This window comes from Alosa sapidissima, chromosome 1, assembly GCF_018492685.1.
Source record: "Alosa sapidissima isolate fAloSap1 chromosome 1, fAloSap1.pri, whole genome shotgun sequence".
Classification (NCBI taxonomy): domain Eukaryota; kingdom Metazoa; phylum Chordata; class Actinopteri; order Clupeiformes; family Clupeidae; genus Alosa; species Alosa sapidissima.
Window position 1 is genome coordinate 49,498,623 of NC_055957.1, and position 17,051 is coordinate 49,515,673.

Consider the following 17,051-nt stretch of genomic DNA (forward strand, 5'->3'; position numbering starts at 1 on the left):
GTTCTGTGAGATGCATGACGGAGCCTGTGAGCTTTCTCTGTTCTCGCTAGTCAAAGACTACAGAGAAGAAAAGCCAGAGCATACACACATGAAGAGTTGGGTTAATGCAGCATGCAGCTTTGCTGCTGAAACATTAAATAAAATCTTTCAGGAGATCTAACGCGAACAGAATGAACAATGCGAATGAAATCAGTATGATTGTACAAAAGGAATATTTCAGACAGTTGTTATGTGCTTTTGCATAACACCGTGCTGCCAATCAACAGTAGGTCAGGGCACATGTACATATTAAAAAATCCAGACATTAATGTCCAAAAGTAGAGTTATGAGTAGAAAAGTGGAATGGCACAGGACAAAAGTATTGAACACGCTAAGAAAAAGGATGGCAAGGAACGAGCTGGATGTGCGTGTTCTATATGTTGGGCGCGTTCCTTTGCACACGGATGTGCGTGTTCTATATGTTGGGCGCGTTCCTTTGCACACGGATGTGCGTGTTCTATATGTTGGGCGCGTTCCTTTGCACACGGATGTGCGTGTTCTATATGTTGGGCGCGTTCCTTTGCACGCGAGGAATGTTGCTTAATATTTGATCATGTGTTTTTGGGGTTGTACTATGCTAATTTTTGATGTCATGATGTATGCTTTAGATGTCCGCCAGGTAGGGGGGTGTGCCCGTTTTGGGTGTTTAGACTTTGCCGGTGTCGGCGGAAGTAATTAGTTAATTGGCCATTTAAACGCCGGCTTTTCTCTATGCAGGGGTTCGAGGTTTCGTGACGCGCGGTAAGGGGCTGGTGTGTCTGTTAAATGTTTTGTTTGTTTTTCGTTTTAATTCATGTCGGGTCCGACCGAGTGTCGGATAGGTGTCATATAGGTCTTCAAACGGACCAGGTTGCTATGTCTTTTCAACTTTGAAACTTTTCTACTTTTTAAACTATTAAAGAAAAACTGTTCCCCATAGACTTAACATTACCGATTGTGACATCATAATACGGCCATTAAGCAATTAGAATCCTATGCCAGGTGTTCAGGCCACCTGCAGCCTCAGGAGTTTTAAGCATACAATCTGGGTCAATTAAAGGTGCGATTTGTAGGATTGTTACCGAACGTTCTGTAGGCCAAAATCAAAACACTGGTGAACGTTCTCAAGACTACCAGACGTGAGCCTCTTCTGGGTTGCCAGATGTAATGAAGACTTAGCTAACGTTAGTTGACCTGCAGCTGCTTTAACGTTTCTCCAACCATGACCCAGCTACACATTACGGAAACAGTGAAAACAAAAAATACCTCTCTAACCAACGTAACATATTTAGCTGAAGTTAGCGATACAGATGAAGTTTAGCCTAACCTGTTGTGGAGAAATATGGCCAGCTCTGCGTCAGACTTGATATTCTTCGTTTGACGAAGATGTCACCATCTCAGGAAGCTCCTCCGATGTCCACTTAATTTGTTTCTTGTTTTAATTTTGGAAATTTGTCTGCCTCTCGTAGGCGTTCATGACTACAGCTGTTGACAGTTGGCCTTTGATAATTTGGCAACCCAAATAGGAGGACTCGCTAGCCCATTATTAATACGCTATTCTAGAATTAATCGTTCAAAACATAAACGAAAATTCCAAGAGATTCCGCCCCGTAACTCATTTTTTTTCATGGGTTTTACGGGTTAGAGTAATGTTGTCAAATAAGCCATTACTTTAATTCATCGTGTTTCCTTACTCTCTGACAACATATGGTGATCATTTTTGGAATGGTTACAGTTTATTTTCTATTATTTCCTACATACTGGACCTTTAAGACTACACATCCTATTCAACTGTTTCCTCTGCCCAAAACTGTTTCAAAATAAAAGTCCCCACTACAATAATTCACTGTTAAACAATTTAACCCTTTAAACTACTGAACTTTTTAACTATTCAGCCATTGTAACTGTCACTTGTCATCAACTATGGCTCCTACCCACTGTAGCTAGTTAGCATGTTAACATTGTTAGCATTTTTAGCAAAACGCCTACAAAACATTAGCTAAGTTAACTAAGTAACATTGTTAGCATAGTTAACATTATTAGCATAGTTACCATTTTTAACAAAACTGCTAGAAAACATTAGCTAAGTTAACCAAGTAGCATAGTTAGCATAGTTAGCATTTTCAGCAAAACTGCTAGAAAACATTAGTTAAGTTAGCTAAGTAGCATGGTTAGCATTGTTAGCATAGTTAAAATTGTTAGCACAACTACTAGTAAACATTAGACCCATTTCAACTTTTAGTTATCATCAAATATCTCCCTATACACAGCCATTAAATGATTTGAATATCAACATTCATTAAACTTTCAGTCTGTCAACAACTTTAATACTATTTACATTCAACTTTTAAAAAGTCTACTCTTAAACTATCATTAAACTAACTATCTATTAAACTAGCTGTCTATCAACAACTTTTAAACTATCTACATCCAACTTTTAAACGGTCTACTTTTAAACTATCATTAAACTATCTATCTATTAAACTAGCTGTCTATCAACAACTTTTAAACTATCTACATTCTACTTTTAAACTATCAATTTTTATTAAGCTATGCAACCACCATCTATCCTAGCATCACCGTAGTAACCATCTCTGTATTATCTATTTTAACTATACATGATATTTCACATCATAACTTTTGCATTTTCATGCACTGGTAATTCCTTGGAATTGCGTTTCTAGTTTTATTTTGTTACCTTGTGGTGTGCATTGATTGTGTATTATTGTCTAACCGTAATTGCATGACTTGGGGCTACGCCCCTTTTTCCCCTGCGCTGCAGGCAACAGCTGAACAATGGCCTAATAGCTGATTAGGTTTACAGGTGTTAATGATTGCGGGCCTAGTAGTAACTTGGAAATAAAGGGTGGACTGATCAGATGAAGGGTGTTCGGCCTGGCTTGCTGTTTGGTGTCTGTTGTTCTCTTTTGCTCTCTTTCCTTCCCCTCTATTTATCGCTGTGGATAGTCCGTTTGGAGTTCCTGGTTTAATCTGCGTCTGTGGTTGGCTGGATTGCTGAGCTGCGCCAGAGACTTTCTAATGAGGAGACATAGCACTCAAAAAATACTCCATAGAAATGCATGGGGCTCGTTTGTCACGCCAATATGGCCGTTGTCTACACATATCCCACCCCTTCCTCGGCAAAACGTCGACATGTGAATACATTGAGCCAATCATGTGGTGTGATCTGAATACATTGAGCCAATCATATGGTGTGTTGTGAAGACATCGTGTCAATCATGTGTTGTGATCTCGCTGCTGGAGCAAGATTGGTGTCGTGAAGCCTTGCGGCCGCTGAGTGGAGGGACTTGCCTAAAAGGACTTTGGCTGCGCTGATCTACACTACGACTCCAGTTCCCGACGTTACGATTTGGGCTAATAGTTTGCCAGAGGCCCAGTGTCTACAATTGACCAAGCTGCACCGGCGCGGTGACTGTGGGCTACGTTCAACCGGACTATGGTGGTGAGTGCTGCATTGGTTCGAGTTAAAGATCTAATCCTCGCTGCATGAGTTCAACGATTATTGCAACACGTCAATCGAGAATTATAGACTGCCGCCTGTGAATATTAAAGCCTATGTGGGTAGTGTGGGGAATTTTATATAAGGTGTTTAATGCATGATCGCTCTGTTGTGTGTTTGCTGTGATATTTTGCTGTGGAGATACTGGCGCCTTCTCTTTTGTTGTGTACATGTTGTGTGTTATAGGTGTGCCTTGGAGACGCTGTTGATGTGAACTGGACTGATAAAGAGGGGATTCCCCATATGGACTAGTTGGACTTGGTGTAGCGCTGTAGCGTCAGCTGTGTGTGTGGGTGCCTGTATCGGATGGAACGTGGACTGGTCGTTCAGATTGCCCAATGCATGAATGTGTGAATGGTGTACACTTTTAATTGAAAGCTTGTAATAAATATATATATATTTTATACGGATTTGCTGTTGTGGTAGTTCTGTTCTGTTGATCCCATCAAATTTAAATAACTTGCAGATCATTGTTAGAGTTCCCAGCTCTTTAATTGGGTGGCGTAGTCGGGTAAACAAGTGCCTTACATAGGAAGTGGACTGTAGGCTACTTTTGATTATTTTTGCAAGTTGTAAATAAAACACCGTGGGCCCTCTTAAACCTGCTGTCTGCCTGATTTCTCCTTCACCACTCGGGTACTCTACTAGGCATGGGCATAGATTTGCGTGAGGTCCCTACAATTACTGAAATGTCCCCACCAATATTCAGGTTGAAATGGGGGGAAAAAGCGCCTCATGTGGTACACAAAAGGTTAAATAATTTCCCACTTCAGCACCTCAATAGACCTCTCCGGAATAAGTCCCGCCTCTGAAACAGCCGTGTCCACCCAACTTCGGGCGTTGAATGTCTATGGGAAAATAACATTGCGTTTCGAAACATCATACCTGTCAAACATCTGTAGGCGGCGAAGTAGAAAAAAATGGTGGGCCGATTGGCCTACACACTTCTGCCATCTAGTTTCCACTGGATTTTTTGATTGTTGGTGCCGTTAAATCAGTAAGAAGCACTAGGCTAACGCACGCTTCAGACGCCGCGACTCCCCGAGTCAAGGTTGCATAGCAACGGCAATGTTTCATAGTTTGTCTTCACCAAAATGGAATTCGTGGCACCAGAGCCTGTCTACGGAGGTGGCACTAACCCTGCATGAAATCGTCATGTTTGATAGGTTGTTAATACATTCTGAAAATGTTACTGTTCTGATCAAGGTCATGCAAAATAAAGCTATCGACTCAATACGACTCTGCCTCTGATATCTTAGTCTGCTTATTATCTGTTTTTCGTGAAAAAAAAAATCTCGTCATGTCTAGTGTCATTTGTCGGCGATTTCTTTCTTTTTCAAATATCTCAATAACAGCCAACAAACTTTGGTTTGACTGTGCTGAGAGTTAAGTCGTGTTGAAAAGAGGCTGAACCTTTTGAACGATTTACTTTTATAGACCACTGAATCACGCGTGAATCACACAGTTAGGTTGTGACTGGTTGTGAGATCTAACGCCCTCCTCCAACCGCGTACATCGGAACTAGCTCCCGGTTAGCATTAATAATCGTTTACTACTTTAACGGCACCGACAATCAAAAAATCCAGTGGAAACTAGATAGCAGAAGTATGTAGGCCAATCGGCCCATCAGCTTTTTCTACTTTGCCACCTCACCACAGAGTTTGACAGGTATGATATTTCGAAACGCCATGTTATTTCCCATAGACATTTGACGATCGGAAGTTGGGTGGGCACGGATGTTTTTGGAGGCGGGACTTATTCCGGAGAGGTCTATACGTCTGAGACGGGTCTGTTTTTTGATTGGCTTAGCTCCCTGTAGCCTATGCTGTCGATTAGAAGTTTTTGGCACACTTGGCTGCAAAGATCTTAGCTCTATAATCTTAGAGCTTAGTTAGCTTGGCTGTCGATTTGAGGATGTCGGACAAAAAATAAACAAAGTGTAGGCCTCAGTCATAATATTATGTGCTAGTTCAAGGCATAGAAATGCCAGAAACTTCATTTTTTGGTATACATTTAGTTTACAGTGCTATATGTGTAGGGCCTATAGCCTATTAAATGGACGTTGGAATCAACCAAATACCAGCTAGTTCAGCTATCGCGCTAGCAGATTTGTGTAGGCTACTATGACAATGTTAAGGAAAGGAAATGCATGCTGTTAACCAGCAATGCTATAAATGTTTGCTAAAATGAAAAAATGCACGAGGATGTCAGTGAAAACAAATGCATTTCTACGGGCTTGACGAGCTGGAGATAGAAAATGAATGCAAAACATTGTTTCCAATCGTTTTCTCACTCATAATGGCAGTCGATTTGTTACTTTGTCAGATGACAGAAAAAGCAACCCAGCCGCTCCCTTCATCAGACAGCAGTGGTGGCAGAGTCACTCACAGCAGCAGGTGAACTTGAACTTGACTACAGGTAATGCACTCTACCGCCATTGCCTCTATGCACGCTCACCCCGCATGACTCTATTACTGAAGAAAAACCATGTCGAAGCTCGTTGAAAGTTTGCTACGCAACATTTGGACAAGCCTATGGAATACTGAGAGAATGTATTCTGGTCAGGCGAGAGCAAAATTTAACTTTTTAGATTTGGAGGAGAAATGGCACTGCGCATTACCCTAAAAATACCATACAAACAGTGAGGTTTGGAGATGGAGGCATCATGGTGTGAGGCTGGTTTTTCATCTCATGGTACTGGCAGACTTCATACAGCTGAAGGAATAATGAATGGAGCAATTTGTTCTGGGAGAATCTTGCCACCCACCAGAACGATGAGGATGAGACATGGCTAGACCTTCCAGTACAATTATCCAAAGCATTCAGCAAAGGAAACTCTCAATTGGTTTTAGAGAAAGGAAATCAAGGCCCTGACTTAAATCCAACTGAACAGTTTCAGGATTTACAAGAGGGACCCCTGGAATCTTCAATATTAAAAGACTATCTATTTAAAAGAATGGGCCAAAATCACACCTTAATACTGCGACTGATTAGTTTCGTCATACAGGAAATGCCTTAAAGCTCTAATTACAAATAAAGGCTTTTCCACAAAGTATTTAAGACATTTCAGTAGGCGTGTTCAATACTTTTTTACTGTTCTACTTTTTTACTCATAACTCTACTTACGGACATTAATGTTTGGATTTTTTATATGTGTGGATTACCTAAATTAATACTAATGCCTGGGGAAAATGTCATGTAAATAGCCTCACTGGAAGTACACTTACTGAAAAAAATGTTGACGTGAAAATACTTATTTTCCCCGCTGTACATATGTGTGATGCAATATAGGACAACCCTTCACACGGTGCACTCAAAAATCCTTGATTTTTGCTCCATTTCAACACGTTCTAGTAAAATTTAACCAACTTAAGTTTCTGAGACCATCCTAGCAACATTCTGGACACTCTCCCCTAGCAAAATCCTGGATACCATCTTCAAAAAATCTTGGATGTTGCTAGGATGGTATTAGAATCACAAGTTGGTAAAATTGCACCATGTTCAGGGTTTTTCCAGATTGCATCACATACCCAGTAAACAAAATAAAGTCCTGGCGACGTCCCCTAAAGGTCCCCTGGCGAACGTCACCTCCTCGACATTGTGTAGGGTTCCCTTGACGTCCCGTGGACCTCTGTTCGGGAGGTATAACGTTATTGTCGGGTCATTAGGACGTCTTTGAAATGACCAAATGCAAATGTCATCCGAGGGACCTGACGGTGACGTCCCCAGAAAGTCTTGCACCGGAGGTCGCGCAATAACCAAAGGATAACTTGCTCTGGATGTCAATAAGGTCACCGGAACGTCCGCTAGAGAACATGACGTTCGGGACCAATCGGGGATGTCGTGAATGTCCGCATAAGGTCCGGGGGACGTCCCACATATCGTAAGAGTATGTGTGAGAGACTCACACATTTGGTTCCATTTCATACCATCCATATTACAGAGTTCATACATAAGCTATAAGGACCCTTGTAAAAGTGTACCTACAATAGTAATAAGTATCCTTATGACAGTGCACCTACATAAGTGATAGGTATCAGTATTACAGTGTAACTAAGTAAGTACAAAACATGCTATCATCTAAACATCTTGTATTCATAGCTCTGTCTATATAGTGACTTGATTAGTGACAGACAATGTTTAAAGCAGGTAACTCCAACCCTTTTCCCGCTGAGAGCAACTTTGACAAAATGAATGTGGCCGACAGCAACTTGTGTTTTATATTAGTAACAGCATGTATTCATGTGGTTGATTCCACCTAAAACAGTTGAATAAGCTTCATATGCATTCTAAGACCTTCTCTGTTTGCAGACTGCTACCTGAAAAATCCCAAGATATGTTGCTGTAGATTTTGGTGAAGTGGTGTTGCATCTTTTATGACATAGAACAGAGTTACCCCTAGGCATGTAGCCTAACCTGTGTAAAACACTGACTAATCTTAGATTACAGTGAATTGTCTTCAACCTCCACTGAAGTTTCCTTTTAGTCTAGGGCTATTGTGGGGAAACTAGTACTTCATTTAATTGTGCTGGATTAAGCATCTAAAATGTGCAATTATTCTCCCTCACATTTAAGAAAAGTGTCTGCAGATGTGTACTGTATACTTAAAGGAACACGCCAACATTTTGGAAAATGTACTTATTTGCTGTTTTCCCCAGAGTTAAATAAGAATATGCATAATTGCATACCCTCCTCGTCTCTGTGTGTACAGTAAGTCAGTCTGACGCACCCACCGCTAGCCTAGCTTAGTGTAACAGGGTGGTACATAGGAAGGGCCAAGGGGCCAATCACAGTAGCCTGACTACGCCACCCTGAGGCCTAGTGCATCAGGGAATCTTTAAGAGATTGTACCGCTTTCAGGTTCGTAACTACACAGTGGACATGAATTACAGGAAAACAATATTTATTAAGACAAAGGTAGGGAAGTGGAGATCTGAGGGTGGCAACTATGGAAGTTCAGACCAATACCATGCAAGCATAAAGAAAGGTTCACCTGTTACACAGCAAAAGTACACAGTAAAGCTACAAGGAATACCCCAAAAACATCACACATGTGCTTAAACTAGACCCCCTCAGAGCCACCTCCCTACTAAATAAAGATGAAAGTTACACACAGAAGGACAAGACAGGCAACACAAAAACCAAACATAAAATAACCAACGCAAAACCAAGACAAGACAAGACAGCAGCACGACCCATGTTCCCCATCAGCATGACTGCTGCCTAAAAGAACAGAACACAGAAGATTAAACAAAGAACACACCACAATATACATAACATAAAACCACAAATGTCTATGGGGAGACAGCATACCCGACGGTAGCAGGCAGGGGCTACACCAGTGGAGTCTACATTGCTACTGGCTACTGCCCCTCTTAAGTAGCACTCCACTGGTGCCAGATTGATCAAATGCCTATGCCCCGCCCCCTTCATTAGCACTTCCAGGTGCTATGGGGAAATAGCAGGCAGAGAAGGTCTACCTGCTACATTAGCATAGCTCACTGAGGTGGTTGGAACAAAGTAGCCTATAGCTCCAAAAAGTGACAAAAGAGCTTTCCTATTTATGTTGTGAGTTAAAATGTGCACAAATATCAATGTAAAATGAGACACAGCGATTGTGTAAGCATATACACACTTCTCATGCAGAAAAAGCAATGTCATTTAGGATTTGTGAATATAACAACGGGGCTTTTCAGGTTATGCAAATCACTCCGCACAAGTAGCAGTGCTTCGCCTGAATGAGAATATAGTTCCAAAAATGTATATGCTTACGAAATCACTGTCTCATTTTACATTGGTATTTGTACACATTGTGATACAATAAATAGGAATATTTTCATGTTCTCCAGCTAGCAAAACCGGAATTGGGATAAGGGCTTAAGGGATGAGGGGTTTATTTTAAATTTCCCCAGATTAACACCACTGCCAAGGCCCTCTGCTCTGCCTTATCCCCAGGCCATGGTTTGGTTTCTCTTGTGTACTCCTACCCATGTAGGTGTGCTGGTAGTGTGGTAGGCAAACAGCCCAATTAGGTTCAGTGGTGCACACATCTAGCTGATGGTTTAGAATTGCAGGTGCATTTGCCCGCTGCAGAGAGCAGCAGACTCCTGTTGGAATGCCGGACATGTTGTGTACCTTGTTCTTTTTTCTGTTTTGACAAGTCTTTGAGGCTTGCATTTCTAGCCCTTTGGCTAATTCTGGTTTAACAAATTGATAGTTGTTGAAACCTTACTCCTTCATGTGTGCATAACAACCACACAAAGATTAATTTCTGCAGCATTTTACTATAGAAGAGAAATGGTATAGTTCTATGTGATCATATCAGATGTAGCTGATTAGATGTAAGTTCATTATGTTTATTTTATGATTCTTAGCAGACAGTGTTGTCCAAAGAGACTTGCAAGGACATCAATAAACATTACATTAACATAATGAACGGTTTAAAGTAATCACACAGCCTAAACAATAATAATGATATCAATAATAATAATAATAATAATAACAATAACAATAATAATAGTAAATACCAATATTAGTAATAGACTAAATACAATCTGTTTGAAGATCCCAAAACTGTCACTAGAATGAGGAGTAGAAGGTAAATCATTTCACCATTGAGGGATCACCGAGGAAACGAGTCTTGACTGTGACCTTTTAGTACTGATGAAAGAGCGACATAGCAGACGCTCATCAGAGGACCATACACGATGGGAGCTGGATCATGGTGCAGATGCAGTAAGTGTCATAGGCCAGAGTGAGGGATCTCCATTTAATTCTGGTTAGATTTACTTCTTTGTTGGATGTATGTACATTTTATTTGAGCCTTTTGAAGAGGTACTCAGAATTGAATTGAATTGAATTGAATTTTTAATTGAATTTGATATGGATAATATAATAATATGAATTTAATAATGTAGTGTGGTCCCAGACAAAGGTGATTGTTTATAGTGTATGTTCTCACGAGTGAATTTTCAATCAGTAGTAAAACACACTCTCCTGTATCTTACCACGGAGGGGAAATAGAACAGCACAGATCATCTCAGATTATGATATTAAAAAAAGCAGGCTATGTATGCAAGTAAATGACACAACGACATGATGACACGTTCCAATATGATGAGACAAGTCACATTGTCATTTATATTTGTGAAAAAAATAGGTAACACTTTACTTGACAGTATCAATATAAGAGTGACATGACACAATGAAACCTAACCCTAACTCTAAACCTAACCCTAACTTGTTATGACAAAAAACTTAATACTGTCACTTAATAACAGAAGTGTTATGTCATAAACATTTATAACTTGTTTATGACACATTCCTGACAGTGTCATGTCACTCTTATGTTGACACTGTCAAGTAAAGTGTAACCAAAAAGTAAAACTTTTTACTATTCCTCTCAGACATTGTATATATTTGACCTTTATTTCCCATAGTCGTAGCCAAATCTGGTGTGCACTTAGTAGCCTGCAATGTATCACCTCATGCCTAGCCTACATTACTGTCAAACTAGTGAAAGTCCTAACCTATAGAAGAAAGTCAAAACAAGTTGATTACCGAACACTCCAGCTTATCCATAGTCAGCTTGTGCTGCATTCGGTAATTGACTGGTATGGACCAAGATGGACGTGGAAGAAGAATTTAAGTAATGCACTGACTGCACAAACTGCCCCATTTATACACTCTCTGTACAGTTACAAAGTTCAAATTACCTTGGTTTGTCTGTAGGGACCATGGTATCACAGAAGTTTGATTTTGATGATGTTTTGAGTCTTGTCAGCGGCGATAGCAGTAGAGATCTGTTTTGATGTAACGAGCTTGCCACCATGGCTATCGCTATATTCTATTTAGTTGTGAATGCATATTTTGGTCTTAAAAAAAGATCAGTATTGTTTTTGTCCCCACTGAAAGTTTAAACTTGTTATTATCCAAAAATAGACCATAGATTAGACTGGAGCTGTTCTTGTCCACCAAGCCGTTTTGTGAATGTTTTACCTTGTTTGTGTTTGCTCTACATTGTGTTTTTTCCTTTTTACATGGTTAGCTAACACATTTCAAATTTGAACATTTCAGATGATAGCCTGGTAAGCAAATAGCCACACTAAGGCTTCACAGACCATACAAATATCTCAGAGACGCCATCACAATTGCTAGCATCCATTGGTGGGTAGAGTACTGAAAATCTATACTCAAGTAAAAGTAAAAAATCCTTTTTGAGAAACTTACTTAAGTAAAAATAAAAAAGTAGTTTGTTAAGAATGTACTCAAATTACAAGTTACTTTTCATTTTTTATATGTGTATGTTGTGCTGGAAAGTGTAAAATAGTTAGGTTAAAACATACACGTTCCTTGAAAAAACAAACCCCTGTTAGCATCTTTCACTCGGTCTATGAGCTTTGCATAGATTTTGGTTGTTTGGTTGCAGTCCTGTAAATTATGAATTCAATTTACCCATTGTCAATATTACGTTTTTCCCTTCCCATGCGTTGAGTGCCAAAAACGTACTATTACGTTTTTAGCTTTTTTTTTTTAATTACGAAACTAGACACTCTAACACACCTTATATGTGATTTTGGGAACTCTGTGATGAATGGAAATGAAATATATGATGATCAAAAACTCATGAAAACGCACAATCTGGGCATTTTATCTGGACATTTTATCATAACTCGGTTTCTCCAATCTTCATATTTCTTGAAAAAAATATTCTAGAAAAAAACAGCAATTTTGATGAAAACTAGCCACTGTTTAGCTTGCGATTTCTCAGGAACAGAAGCGTGTAGAAATACGGTTTGCACCCACTGAGAGCTTAAAGTCTCACCTTTCAAACGAGCCATTGTATGTGTTCCTAGCTATAACACAGAATATGCTGTGGCTGTACAAAAATCATCAACAATGGTCTAGATTGCTGGCACTCTAGGACAAAGCTTCCGAAAACAGCTTGGCATTCAATGAGTTAATGGGAAAGCATTTCATGACAGATGAATGTTTTTCAGGTGAAAATCCTGAATGGTGATGCATGTGGATGTTACATAGATAGACCACATAAAGACAGAACCAGACATGAAAAATATACTTAACTATCCTCACTGTCAACAAACAACAAAGAAGTTGAATTGATTTTTCTTTCTCAGAGCAATAATTGACTTGCCGTGCTGCTAGCACAAAGCCTTGAAAACTACCTTTTTCTTGCTCAAACAGCATTTTTGTCTCTTCAGACTCCCTGAGGAGAGAAGTTGTCGTCCTTTTCTTCAACTTCTGGGCAGTCAAATGGACGGTTGGGTCCTCTTCCCAGGCAAAAGTGGAGTTCATTTTCAGCATCACTGGGAAGGACCAGTCACCCAAGTGGAGGCCACCTACTCTGCTGGGATGTGGACTCTCTCCCTCTCCTCGTGTGGAGCCCACCTACTCTGCTGGGATGTGGACTCTCTCCCTCTCCTCGTGTGGAGCCCACCTACTCTGCTGGGATGTGGACTCTCTCTCCCTCTCCTCGCGTGAACCCTTTTCTTTTCATGGCTGCAGCCTGCGGGGTTAACAGACTGCCTAATCCATTATCGCTACAGGCAACTTGATGATTATCTTTCTAAAGATTAAAACAACTTTCTTGAGTGAAATAATGATCAACATGCTGCCCGAGTGCTTCATTTAAGCTCCTTTCTGTTCAAAATGATGTTTCCCATGAAGGGTAATGAGCAGATTATGTGAAACTAATTAGTCTTGCAAAGGCTCGTGACAAACGAGGTGTTTTTTTTAGCAAATCTTAAGGTCAGATTTTCCATCCTGTGCTCTGTTTGTTTCTGCGCAGGAAGAGTGCTGCAAGAACTACTGCAACAATTTATTATGAGTTTGCAGTATGTTACTTGGATAATTGCTTTGTTTTCCGGGACGGTTCCTACCATTTCAGCAATCCAAGTGGAAAATGAGGATGTGTACGGAATTAATGAAGAAAAAGGAGCGTCTTAAGCTTGGGTGATGACCTGCTATTTAGCACCGCTTCTACAAAAACAAGGAGAAAGGGAAGCACACACACACACACACACACACACACACACACACACACACACACACACACACACACAGAGCAGATCACCATCCCATTTATCACACACACTTTAGCAGTTTTGAGCCAGACCTCATATTTCATGGAGTTTCCTGTCCTTTTTTCCGAAACCTTTACATGGTGTCTGGGCCTGAGAGAAAAAATTATATTCAAGACCAGGTGGCAAATGCAGACATATTAAAATAAACAAATCTGGAGTCTTGAATTCCGACGACTTTTTTTTTCTGGGGGCAACAGCGTGGAGCACCTTTGACTCTCTGTACTAATACACCATGTCAAGGCATTCCATTAATTTACAGCAGCTGTTGACTCGCTGCCATTTCCTTGCCAGAGCATCTCTCGAACACCTGCTCAGCGAGTACGCGATCAGAAACAAAAGCAGGCAGGCATTCGAGAATGCCCTTCGCCATGTGTAAATCCCCTCAAAGACTACACGCTCGCAGACAGCAGCGTGGAACCGTTCTAAATCAGTAGGCAGTGCCTGTCAAGCGCAGAGTGCTGAACCTCCCGGCAGATCAATAGGGATAAGGGGAAATGGATTTCTAAGCCATGATCTGAGATAGGGCCATAAACTTAAAAAACATTCACAGTTATGCATGCATCAGATGCATAGCACCATCGCAGCTATCCCACTGACATTCACTTTTTTATTATCAAAGATGCTATTCAAAATTATGACTAGGGCTTCAAATATGGAGGTTGTTGACAACAGAAAGTAGAGACCTAAACTATAACAATTGTTTTTGGTTTTGAATTAAGAAAAAATATCTGCCTCCTTTTCTTTACTGTAAAAAGGTGCTTCAGAATGCTAAGCTTTTGATAAACTCACTTAGGCAAGAATGAAATCATATATGAGTCAAATTTTGGTGAGTGTTTGCATTAGGCTCTGTATCGGTGTTAGTATGTGTGTGCCGACGTCACGTTTTTTGTAACATAGATATGTGATTCATTTTCAAAACACACAGAGGTCTTTCACTCCATTATCAACTCCACCTCGGCAGCGACTGCTGACTGGAACTCCATACTATCTTGGTTTCAGGGACATTCTCCACAATTACAAGGTTGGCCTGCAGAAATACAAAGGGTTGATTCTCTTGTGAGGTCTTTCAGAAACCATTTGTGCAACTGAGTCAAACTGCTGAAACCATTCATCATTCTTGTCCAAGTCCATACTGCAAGAGGGCACAGCAGTTTGAGTTGAGGACTTCTTCAATATCTACTTCTGTTTTCCTGATGTTTCCGGTAGACCTCTGTCCACACTAACTCTTTCAGGCTAAGACCCAATGCTTTTAAAACAAATTGTTGCCCCAGTCTCCTGACCCTTAAAAACTTTTTACAATTAAGGCTGATAATCCATGAGTGACTGAACAGCCAAATGGATATATAATGGATTGAACAGGTAGGACGCAAATTGCAATCCATTGCAAAAATTAGCAAATAAACAAACAAAATAAATGTGACCATCCAGCCACCCTGAAATAATGATCCTCCCACCCCAACTCACTCACACACACACACACACACACACACTGACAAACACATATACTTTTAAGTTGTGTCACCAAAGAGTTTGTTGGCCGGCTGTGTCTCAAACTGTCTCTATCATGAGGTGACCCCAGCCATGCCTAATCAGGCAATCAGTCGCCATTACAGCCAAGGGCTCTCTTTACAGGCAAAGGCTACAAGCCGGCGAGCCTGCAGCTAAAGCAACAAACGCTTCAGTCAGGCTTTTACCCAGTCGTGAGTCAGGAGCAATTACCGAACATGAGAGACACAGGGAGCTTTAACTACTCCCTCTACTAACAACATGGCCTTGTTTGGTGCTCGGAGAGCATCTGGTTCTCCAGTGCCACTGATCTTACTAATCATCCACATACCTTTACACATTTTATTGGAAATGTACAAGAATTGCTATATTTTCTCCCTTAAAGCTGCTCTTGGTTGTCCCCTGTTGGGTAACGTCACTTCTGTTGACGTTCAAACAAAACAGAGAGCTAGCTCGCCCTCGCCCCTCCCTCTCCCTTCCTACCGTGCAACTGGCTGGACCAGTTTGTTGTTTCATGGTCCAGGCTGGACCAGGCAGATTTTGTTGCCGTTTTTGGAACCTGGACTGTCCAATTAAACCTAATTTTTTACAGTGTATTCACGGGATTCAGGGAGCAGCTAGCGATGGTGAGGAGATGTTTGCTGTTTGTGACAAAAAATGTGTAGCTTAGAAACCGCGTAACATCACTTAGAGCACCTTTAAATTAACGTCTTTCAACTCGTTTTGATAGCACACTTTACTTATAATAGGGAAAATGGTGTCATTTCCACTCAACGAACATTCTGCACATTACAAAATAATAAGGCGCTCACAGTACATTAAAAATGTACACCTATGGGTAAATACCAGTTCCATAGCAATCTGAGTGAAGTCAGTGAGGTCTAAGTGAAAGCTGGGGCAGTGGTGTCATGGAAAGAGATTGAATTGATAATGAAATGGCATGCGCCAAGTGGAACATAATCTCATGTGCTTCATGAGTGGATAACATTCTTTGTTTGAGAAAAGAGCATTCAAATGCCACGAGTGACCTAAAAATAACTGAAGAACAATTTCTTTTGTTTTTTAAAGCATCAGCGAGGCAAGGAAAGACATATGCTCGCAATTAAACCATCAAAGTCACAGACTCATATTTGGCGCAAAAACTGAAACATCATTACAGCGCACAAAACCACAAGCCATGTTTCTTCACAGCGATCACCACTCGGTTGGCCTCCATAGTGCAAATGGCACGAAAGCATGAAAGACTACAGTTATTTGGCATGAGAAATGAATAATCAGAGAATCACACTGGCCCTTTGAAGGTTCCATTGAATGCATCACAATGAGCCCTGATTGGAATTGATAGTTCCTTTGATGGGCAGAAAAAGCCTCCTCCCTCACTGGATAATTTGTTATTAGGCGCCCTTTGACATGACTGAGAATGCCAGTGGATTAGGAGGCAATTAGCCGATGGTGGTGTTGGTGGGTGAGGATGATTTGCAGGCCATGTCAAAAGGAAAGTGCATCTAGTGGTGATGCAGTAACGGCTTCTATTTAACACAGTAGCTGTGATTGATAGGTTAGCACGCTGGCATTGAGTTGATGACAATAAAAAAAAAGATTACACTGGTTAGCAAGGCAATCCATTTCAACACTCTGACCAATACATAATACCCCTGCAGCATCAAATCCTGCAAGTAGATATTTCAACCAGAAAATATGACTGAATGTGATGAAAACACTTGATGTGGTGGTTTGTACTCACAATATGCAATTCAAAGAGAGGAGGAGTATAAAGGGACGTGACCTTGGGTGGTTTCCTCTTCAAGTGAAGGAGTCCGTCAGATTTCCAAAGGACCTCCCCTTGAGACCACATTCGTCAGATGCTTGGGCCAGGCCAAAAGCGAGCCACCACTGTTGATGCA

The 17,051-nt window shown here is 40.8% G+C and overlaps 1 long non-coding RNA gene across 1 annotated transcript; it reads left to right on the plus strand.

Moving 5' to 3' along the window:
• Positions 1–4,273: 4,273 nt before the first annotated feature.
• LOC121715813 lies at positions 4,274–13,106 on the plus strand. Its single transcript, XR_006033683.1, has 3 exons — positions 4,274–4,289; positions 5,864–5,956; positions 12,760–13,106. It is a non-coding gene; the product is annotated as an uncharacterized LOC121715813 (long non-coding RNA).
• Positions 13,107–17,051: the final 3,945 nt, after the last annotated feature.